Here is a 9,735-nt window from a genome sequence, read left to right on the forward strand (position 1 = left end):
CCAAAAAAAAAAAAATAGGTTGTTCGGTTCCAGCTTCTTGAAGCGCTCAGAGATTCGTCCTAAAAATCTCTATTATGCTGCTATAAAGCAACAACTTATCACCCAAATCAACGAACATAAAGTAACTCTACATTATGTAGAATATTGCGGTAACACTATATCTAAGTCACTTGCAGGTTAAAATATGGTTCCCCCACACCCCATTAAGTCTTTCTTTGAACAGATGTTATTCCCCCAGAGGGGTGCACCGTTCCTGGAAGTACTGCAATACCAGGTCGATGCGTGGAATGGACGGAGCAAGCTCCTATTCCAGTTCCTAGTGCCAAAAATCCATTTAATATATTGTCGTCGGATAGACGACGTATCAGATATTAAACTGATAAGAACAGATACTACACTTGATCTTAGCCAAAAGGCCGAGAAGCGATACCAAGCAATTGCTCGCCCTGGCGGCCTTATGTTACCGACTGCTATTTAGGTTATGGTGACTTTCAATGGCATGCCACTTAAAACAATTTTCAACTTCACTTTTTCTTAGAATCAATAATTCTCTGTCTCTTTGTGAACAAACTGCCCAATTTTGAGAAATAAACATAAAATTTTAAAATTCTGTCATTGTCCCGTCAGCCAACTGTACGGTCAAATTTGCATAAGCCCGCCCCCAGGCTCTGAACGCTCTCGGGATTGGCTCGTACACCTGGGCGGATTTCAATTGCGCCAGCATTTTATTTTCCTGGATTGGCGTAGTCACTGTGCGCTTAAATTTGCATAAACCCGCCTCCAGGCTTTGAACGCTCTCGGGATTGGCTCGTCCCCCTGGGTTGATTTCAGCATCTTTTTTTTTTTTTTTTTTTTTTTTTTTTTGGTTTTTGTGCCACACCCTGTGACGCTCAGGGGTTACTCCTGGCTATGCGCTCAGAAGTTGCTCCTGGCTTCTTGGGGGACCATATGGGACACCGGGGGATCGAACCGCGGTCCGTCCTAGGCTAGCGCAGGCAAGGCAGGCACCTTACCTCCAGCGCCACCGCCCGGCCCCATGATTTCAGCATCTTATTTCCCGGAGATTGACACTCACCTCCCGGTGCGGTGATCGGTCTCGCTAAAGGGACGTCACTCGGAGACCCTTCCTAGTCTGTTGCTGACTGATGACGTTGTTTGGGCTCCTGTCTCCGTGTTCGAGGCAGGGAGGCACGATTACTTACAGTTGTGAGATCTGAGGGCAGTGGGGCCCAGCACCTATTTATTTATTTATTTGTTTGTTTGTTTGTTTGTTTGTTTGTTTATTTATATATTTATTTATTTATTTATTTATTTATTATTTTGGTTTTTGGGCCACACCCGGCGGTCCTCAGGGGCTACTCCTGGCTGTCTGCTCAGAAATAGCTCCTGGCAGGCACGGGGGACCATATGGGACACCGGGATTCGAACCAACCACCTTTGGTCCTGGATCCTTTGGTCCTTGCTTGCAAGGCGAACGCCGCTGTGCTATCTCTCCGGGCCCTATTTATTTATTTTTAATTTACTTTAATTAATTAATTTTTTGCAGCACATTGTATGCTATTAATCATGCTGGTTTATGGTTCGCAATAGCTGCATGGATCCCTGACATGCACAAGATCTCTACCCTGGTGGAATGGTTAGGAGTAAAAGACTTTGATCCGGGTTCAATAAATTTACTGGTCCCGGGTCAGGTCAAATAGTTACACCAGTCAAGAGCCTTTGCCCTCGTCGAGCAGGGTTCTTCTAGCTCCCTTACGCATGTGGTCCCCGGAATTTCATCAGATGAAGCACCTGAGTGTAGCTGGTAGCTGGTTGTGAGCCCCATAGGAATACACCGTTAAATCAACAGTCCTAATTTTGTTTAGGCCCACACCCTACTTCCCAGTGTGCTGGGAGTATGGGATGGGAGAAGGACCTGGTAATGCCAAGAATCAAACCTTGGGGCCGGAGAGATAGCATGGAGGTAAGGCGTTTGCCTTTCATGCAGAAGGTCATCGGTTCGAATCCCGGCGTCCCATATGGTCCCCCGTGCCTGCCAGGAGCAATTTCTGAGCATGGAGCCAGGAGTAACCCCTGAGCACTGCCGGGTGTGACCCAAAAATCACAAAAAAAAAAAAAAAAAAAAGAATTAAACCTTGAAGATTGAAGGCTCAGCTGACCTTGGTTCTATCCCTGGCATCCCAGGAATTTCTGAGCTCACCCTGGGTGCTGCTGGGTGTGGTCTAAAAACAAACAAGCAACCAAAACAAATAAGTTCTCAGGGTTTACTAGGTACACACCTGGAAATATTGGATAGAGAGGAAATCCTCATACAAGGAATGATGGGCTCAGAGCAGCTCAGAGTATGATGCTCGGCATAACAATGCACTATTTTATGTCCTATCTATATCTCTGGCCCTGCTGTATAATTTTGCTGGCAGTTATTTTGGCAGTTATATTTGGCAGGACTCAAAACATTGAATGCATTGTCCAGTTCATTCAAGACAGGAGTTCTACCCACCCAACACCTTTTTTGATTCTCTGGCCAGTTGCTCTCAGTGGGAACTCAGGAGGGCTGGAGGCTCTCACAGCCTCAGCCTCTCTCACAGTCTCCCTGGAGCCAAGCCACAGGGAGATTTTTGTTTTGTTTTGTTTTGTTTTTGGATCACACCCGACAACTCTCAGGGGCTACTCCTGGCTCTAGGCTCAGAAATTGCCCCATATGAGATGCCTGGATTCGAACCACCATCTTTCAGCATGTAAGGCAAACACCTTACCTCCATGCTATTTCTCCGACCCTGGGAGACATTTTTTTGAGTCCACTCCTGGAGGTACTATACTCAAAGATACCCAGGTTCTGTGCTCAGGAATCACTCCTGGTGGGACTCAGGGGGGACCATAAGGGTTCTTTGATGAAACCCTTGTTTCGGGGCCGGGCGGTGGCGCTAAAAGGTAAGGTGCCTGCCTTGCCTGCACTAGCCTTGGACGGACCGCGGTTCGATCCCCCGGTGTCCCATATGGTCCCCCAAGCCAGGAGCAACTTCTGAGCACATAGCCAGGAGTAACCCCTGAGCGTTACCGGGTGTGGCCCAAAAACCAAAAAAAAAAAAAAAAAGAAACCTTTGTTTTTCTTATTCAAAGTAAGCACCTGGCCTGTTAAACTAACTCATATGTGAATCTTTTTTTTTTTTGGGGGGGGGTGAGTGTTAGGACCTCTTTCAATGGAGCTCAGGGGTTACTTCTGGCTCTGCACTCAAAAATTAATCTTGGAGGGGCCAGAGAGGTGGCGCGGAGCTGTAAGGCATCTGCCTTGCAGGCACTAGCTTAGGACAGACCACAGTTTGATTCCCCAGCGTCCCATATGGTCCCCCAGTCGAGGAGCGATTTCTGAGTACATAGTTAGGAGTACCCCGATTGTCAACAGGTGTGGCCCCAAAAAACCATATACTAAACATATACTAAAAACATATACTAAAATTGGAATAATACAGAGAAGATTAGCATGGCCTCTGTGCAAGGATGACAAGCAAATTCGTAAAGTGTTCCATATATATATATTTATTTATTTATTTATTTATTTATTTATTTATTTATTTATGTTTTGGTGGTTTTTGGGTCACAGCCAGCAGTGCTCAGGGGTTATTCCTGGCTCCAGGCTCAGAAATCGCTCCTGGCAGGCACGGGGGACCATATGGGACACTGGGATTCGAACCGATGACCTCCTGCACGAAAGGCAAACGCCTTACCTCCATGCTATCTCTCCGGCCCCGTGTTCCATTTTTTTTTTTTTTTTTTTTGGTTTTTGGGTCACACCTGGCAGTGCTCAGGGGTTATTCCTGGCTCCAGGCTCAGAAATTGCTCCTGGCAGGCACAGGGGACCATATGGGGCGCCAGGATTCAAACCGATGACCTCCTGCATGAAAGGCAAACGCCTTACCTCCATGCTATCTCTCCGGCCCCCCGTGTTCCATATTTTTTTTTCGTGTTCCATATTTTTAAATAAATTAATTAATCTTGGAGGGCCAGAGAGATAGCATAGTGGTAGGGCGATTGCCTTGCACACAGCCAATCCAGGACAAACGGTGGTTCAAATCCTGGCACCCCATATGGTCACCATGTCTGCCAGGAGCGATTTCTGAGCACAGAGCCAGGGGTAACCCCTGAGCACCGCCGGGTATGACCCATGTAACCCCAAAACAAACAAAAAGTTTTGGGGCCAGAGCGGTGGAGCAAGCAATAGGGTATCTGCCTTGCATGCGCTAACCTAGGACAGACCAAAGGCGGTTTGATCCTCCGCATCCCATATGGTCCCCCAAGCCAGGATTGATTTCTTTTTTATTTTTTTTATTTTATTTTTTTTTTCAGGATTGATTTCTGAGCACGTAGCCAAGGAGTAAGCCCTGAGCGTCACTTTGTGTGCCTTCCCAATCCAAAAACAAAACAAAACAAAACAAAAACAAAACAAAAAAAATAAATTAATCCTGGTTAGGTTCAGGGGACCATATAGATGTGGGAATTGAACCCAGGTCAGCCACGTGCAAGGCAAATGCTCTTCCCCCACTGTGTTATTGCTCTGCTTTGGCCCTCCATAGGGAAATTCTTTTTTTGTTTTTGTTTTTTTGGGGTCACACCCGGCATCGCTCAGGGGTTACTCCTGGCTCTATGCTCAGAAATCGCTCCTGGCAGGCTCGGGATACCACATGGGATGCCGGGATTCGAATCACCATCCTTCTGCAAGCAAGGCAAACACCCTGCCTGCCTCCATGCTGTCTCTCCGGCCCTCATAGGAAATTCTTGATTGACTTTTGTTTGCAGGTTTTTTATTTTTATTTTTTTCCACAACCAGTGATGCACAGGAATTACTCCTCAGAAATCATTCCTGGCTCAGGGACCGATATGGGATATTGAACCTGTGTCTGTCCTGGGTCAGCTATGTGCAAGGCAAACGCCCTACCTCTGTGCTACCACTCTGGCCAGTCCATTGTTGATTGGAGTGGATGATGGGGGTTGGGCCACACTCTGCAATGCCCAGGGGTTAATCATAGCTCTGTGCTCATTCCTTAACAGTGCTCATTAGACTGTATATGGTGTTAGTGGGTGAATTGAGTGGGGAGGGCAACATCATACTAGACAAGCTCCTTGGAGCCGGAGAGATAGCATGGAGGTAAGGCGTTTGCCTTTCATGCAGGATGGTGGTTTGAATTCCAGCATCCCATGATTCCCCCATGCCTGCCAGGAGGGACTTGTGAGCATAGAGCCAGGAGTAACTCCTGAGAGTCACCGGGTGTGACCCAAAAACAAACAAACAAAAAAGACAAGCTCCTCCCTTCCTTCCTATATTTTCCTGCCCACAGCTTCTTTCTTCTGATCTTTTCTTTGGGGAGTGAGGGGTCACACCCACAGTCCTCAGGGCTGACTCCTGGCTGTGTTTAGGGTTCACTCCTGGTGATACTCAGAGAACCATGAGGTGCCAGACTTTGAAACTCAATTTACTGTGCAAGCTTTACCTGCTTTACTATTTCTTTGACAATGTCAGGTCAGGGTTTTCTTTTTATTTCTGGTTTTTGGGTTACGCCCAGTGGCACTCAGGAGTTATTCTGGCTCTGTGCTCAGAAATCCGTTCTGGGGGCCAAAGAGATAGCATGGAGGTAAGGTGTTGGTTCAAATCCTGGCATCTCATATGGTCCCCAAGCCTGCCAGGAGCCAGGAGTAACCCCTGAACAATGCAGGGTGTGACCCAAAAACAAAAAAAAATTGGGGCCGGCGCGGTGGCACTAGAAGTAAGGTGTCTACCTTGCCAGCACTAGCTAGCCCCACCGGGTGTGGCCCAAAAACCAAAAACCAAAAAAAAAAAAAAAAAAAAAAAAAGGGGCCGGGCGGTGGCGCTGGAGGTAAGGTGCCTGCCTTGCCTGCGCTAACCTAGGACAGACCGAGGTTCGATCCCCCGGCGTCCCATATGGTCCCCCAAGAAGACAGGAGCAACTTCTGAGCGAATAGCCAGGAGTAACCCCTGAGCCTCACAGGGTGTGGCCCAAAAACCAAAAAAAAAAAAAAAAAAAAAAAAAAAGGTCCTGGCAGGCTTGGGGGACATGGGAAGCTGGAATTCGAACCAGGGTCTGTCCTGTGTTGGCCGCATGCAAGGTAAACACCTTCCAACACTTTACCTCTGTGCTATTGCTCTAGCCCTTCTTTTTTGGAGGTGGGTGGGAGACAAGGCCACAGTGCTGTGTTCAAGAATCACTTCGTTTTGGGGCTCAGAGGACCATATGGAGTCCCAGGGATCAAGCCAGGCCCTCCATGGGTCAGCCACATGCAAGGCAAATGCCCTACCATTGTGCTAATGTTTGGTCCCTGCAAAGAAGTTTTGGGGACTACATTAAGTATTGGTTTCAGGGGCTGGAGAGATAGCATGGAGGTAAGGCATTTGCCTTTCATGCAGGTCATTGGTTCGAATCCCGGCGCCCCATATGGTCCCCCCCCCCCCGTGCCTGCCAGGAGCAATTTCTGAGCCTGGAGCCAGGAATAACCCCTGAATGTTTCAAACCCCAGTTGGTTGTATGCAGACACAAACCCTACTTGCCATTCTACCATCAGTATGGCTATTTTCCCTCAATCTCCTTTTCTAAATTCTGCAGGACTCCACCTGGTATAGCCTGCATGTCCCTCTGAGGATTCAATCCTGTAAGTCTATCCTGGAAGATAGGTGAATGTGTCCCCAGTTATGTCCTCCAAGCAAAGTTAACCCTCTTACCCCATTGAGGGTACATGGCACCCCACAAATCCTAGGTGTTAGCTTAAGATTGCTTATCCACTGGCCTATGGACACATGGGAACTCTGCATCAAGTGAACTTGGTGGGCTGGACCAGTGGTGCAAGCCTTGCGCACACCAGCCTAGGACCCACGGTTCCCCCAGTGTCTCATATATCCCCCAAGCCAGGAGCAACAGGGTGTGACCCAACTCCCCCCCAAAGGACATGGCCCCAGCCTTTATACTGGGAGCTTCCAGTGGCATCTGGATACAGCTGGAGGGACTACAGGAACCAGTGTGCTTGCACAGGTGACTTGGGTTCATATGGCCCACCAGGCACCACCAGAAGGAAACGCGGAGCAAACACCCATAGGGAAGACCCGCAAACTCAGTTTAGAGCCCACAAACTAGCTATACCCAGATAGACAGTGTATCACATACAAAGTAAAAAATTTTTTATTTAGTAAGAGGTAGTCATGCAATTTTGCAGGTCAACTTGCTGTGGCTTCCCAAGTTGTCAATTTTGACCTATAGGAAAGACAAGTTGTGATTAAATGGCTATAGAGCTTCTCTTCAACAAACTTAGCAACTCATAGCAGCAATCTGGTGAAATGCTAAGCACCTTTTGAATACTTACTTGCATGGGATGCCAGAATTTGAACCACTAAATGCCCTGGATCAGCTGTATGCAAGGCAAACTCACAGATGTACTTATCTCTGGCCCATTATCTTGTAACTTGAAAACCTAGAAAACAATTTCACTTAGCAATTCCTTTTCAGTCAACTCACCACCCCTCTCCTATGAATAGTATTCAGAATTCCCTCAGACAGTTCCTTCTGGAACAAGCTTTCCTCTTTTCCCCCAGCCAGTCCCAGTGGGTTCACCTTTGCAGGCTCTGGGACTAGGACAGGTGGTAAGACGTGTGAGTGCTTCTTCATTGGGAAATATTTGGCCCCCCCACCATAAAGGCATGCAAAGTTCATACCTCCAATTTCTCAGCAAAGTTGAACACAAATATCCTGTTGAGTTATCCTGCAATAAAGTAAAATCTCAGCTAAGTTAACTGACTGCTAGAAGTCATATTATACATATTTGAAGAACTATCAACTAATTTGAACAAGCCTATTTATTCAACTTCTAGCAAGCTCACACCTCAGAAATACCTTTCAGTCACAGAAATCAGACTGGGGCGGTATTGAATTCATCATGGTGATTGGAGGAAGAAATGGCAATTTGGAAGAGATCACAAATCTGCCTTTTCTCCAAGCATACAGATAATTTAGCGTTAACGGAATGGGTAAATCCCATTGCCAAAGGACTTACTTGGAATTGTTCTTGCAACTCCCTGATGAGGTGCTGCATCTAAAACAGAAGTGAGTGGAAAATGCTTATCTGAATTAATATACATGTCTTTCCCAAATAACTATCCCTGGGATATCAGATTTCCGAGTCTCAACAGCAAATCATCAGCCGAACGAGATTCCTTGGTAAGTCATCATATATACAGTGGCCTAAAAAAGGACATTATTTCCCATAGCTAACTTGTCCCAAATTACTTACTTTGAACAAAGTGGCAAATTTCCCCTCAATGGAACCTAAAGAAAACAAAGTCACAAGATGAAAAATTTCCTAGGTAAACACAGTACAGTCAAGAAATTTTATCAGTTTCTCAGGTGTTCATTTATTTTCATTGTGTAAATCATAGTGAGCTAGTTTGAATCATCATAGAAACTCCCCATTTGGTCTTTGAGGTAATAAATAAGGAGACCAACCTTTTTAACTCGAAGCCATTCAATGGTCCACAAATAGCCAACAGCTCTCCCGGAAAACGGCCATTATCTAGAATGGGGAAATCAATGGATTAACAAAGCAGCCAACATACAGTAGTCCCTAGTCCAATCACAGCACAACCAGTAAACAAATGTCTAACAACTTTGGTAGTAAAAAACAACCGGAGTTGATAGTAGGGCATTTGCCTTGCAAGATGCCAACCCAGGTTTAACCTTTAGTACCAGAGTCAGCTAGTAAGGCCTGAGCGCAAAATGAATCCCCCACATAAACCCAAATACCTCAATGAGTCCCCTACAAAGTACGTTAACTTATACGTACCTCTTAACAGATGAATACAGGCGTTATCCAGAAAAACCTGCAGGAAAGGCAAGTGTTGGTCACAGATATTAGGGCATATTAAGGTTTCTTCAGGAAATCAACTGTCATCAGAACTCTAACATGCTATTATTGTACCTCACAGAAGGATCAGCATTATCAATTCAAATCATTTGACAGCGAGAGGCGCAAACCTCACCTAGGTTGCCCCCAAGAAGCCAGGAAAAAGCTCAAAGGAGCAAAACTCAAGGGGTTCTCCTAGAAACACCCCAAGATCCCCACCAGAACAATTACCTTTATTCACCCCACAGGGCAGCTGAATCCCTCAAGATCACGCACAGGATGCTGGAGACAGAAAAAAAGAATACTATTAATTTATGAAGAGCCATCCAGAGAGCCCTGTTCCTACCCTGGCCCACTTCTTCAGCAGTCTAATTGACATCACTAAGGCTCAGCCATATGCTTGTCATTTTTTAAGTTCATCATGAAGTGGTTGAAGGCAATTGTGCCACAAAAGCCCAATCCCCATACCACAAGTACCTGGCGCATCGCTCTAAAGTTGCATCGGCACAGGGATGATTCTCCATCTTGCAACTGATGGCCTTGAGGATAATCGCAGCTGAGTACAAAAAAAAACATATCATTTGGCCTATCACAGACCAAGTTAAAAAAAAAAAGCTATGATTCCACAAAAGTGCTACTCAGAACTTTTAAAGAGTTTCTCCACTAGCCCATCAGCAAGAGAGAGTTCAAAGGTTGGAAGGATCATCCCTGCAGCACGCTCAACAGTGGAAAATAAAATGCTTTATATGAAGACTTACTTGGTAGGGACCCTCAGTGCACAAAGCCAAGCGTCCACAGCTTGCATGTAGCCTGCAAAAAAAACAAAAACAAACCCAT

The 9,735-nt window shown here is 46.1% G+C and overlaps 8 non-coding genes and 1 pseudogene across 8 annotated transcripts; 1 reads left to right on the plus strand and 8 right to left on the minus strand.

The window, feature by feature from the left end:
- Positions 1-237: 237 nt before the first annotated feature.
- LOC126019520 (U2 spliceosomal RNA) lies at positions 238-428 on the minus strand. The gene has a single exon (XR_007499193.1). It is a non-coding gene; the product is annotated as a U2 spliceosomal RNA (small nuclear RNA).
- Positions 429-3,432: 3,004 nt separating this feature from the next.
- On the plus strand, positions 3,433-3,533 carry LOC126019916 (uncharacterized; annotated as a pseudogene).
- A 4,013-nt stretch (positions 3,534-7,546) lies between these two features.
- LOC126019237 (small nucleolar RNA SNORD22) lies at positions 7,547-7,672 on the minus strand. The gene has a single exon (XR_007498976.1). It is a non-coding gene; the product is annotated as a small nucleolar RNA SNORD22 (small nucleolar RNA).
- Positions 7,673-7,876: 204 nt separating this feature from the next.
- On the minus strand, positions 7,877-7,943 carry LOC126019233 (small nucleolar RNA SNORD31). The gene has a single exon (XR_007498973.1). It is a non-coding gene; the product is annotated as a small nucleolar RNA SNORD31 (small nucleolar RNA).
- A 218-nt stretch (positions 7,944-8,161) lies between these two features.
- On the minus strand, positions 8,162-8,232 carry LOC126019232 (small nucleolar RNA SNORD30). Its single transcript, XR_007498972.1, has one exon. It is a non-coding gene; the product is annotated as a small nucleolar RNA SNORD30 (small nucleolar RNA).
- Positions 8,233-8,393: 161 nt separating this feature from the next.
- Positions 8,394-8,460, minus strand: LOC126019225 (small nucleolar RNA SNORD29). Its single transcript, XR_007498967.1, has one exon. It is a non-coding gene; the product is annotated as a small nucleolar RNA SNORD29 (small nucleolar RNA).
- A 480-nt stretch (positions 8,461-8,940) lies between these two features.
- On the minus strand, positions 8,941-9,013 carry LOC126019229 (small nucleolar RNA SNORD28). Its single transcript, XR_007498969.1, has one exon. It is a non-coding gene; the product is annotated as a small nucleolar RNA SNORD28 (small nucleolar RNA).
- Positions 9,014-9,252: 239 nt separating this feature from the next.
- On the minus strand, positions 9,253-9,326 carry LOC126019230 (small nucleolar RNA SNORD27). The gene has a single exon (XR_007498970.1). It is a non-coding gene; the product is annotated as a small nucleolar RNA SNORD27 (small nucleolar RNA).
- Positions 9,327-9,531: 205 nt separating this feature from the next.
- Positions 9,532-9,612, minus strand: LOC126019231 (small nucleolar RNA SNORD26). Its single transcript, XR_007498971.1, has one exon. It is a non-coding gene; the product is annotated as a small nucleolar RNA SNORD26 (small nucleolar RNA).
- Between the last annotated feature and the right edge of the window lie 123 nt (positions 9,613-9,735).

The sequence above is a fragment of the Suncus etruscus genome, chromosome 9 (genome assembly GCF_024139225.1).
Source record: "Suncus etruscus isolate mSunEtr1 chromosome 9, mSunEtr1.pri.cur, whole genome shotgun sequence".
NCBI lineage: Eukaryota > Metazoa > Chordata > Mammalia > Eulipotyphla > Soricidae > Suncus > Suncus etruscus.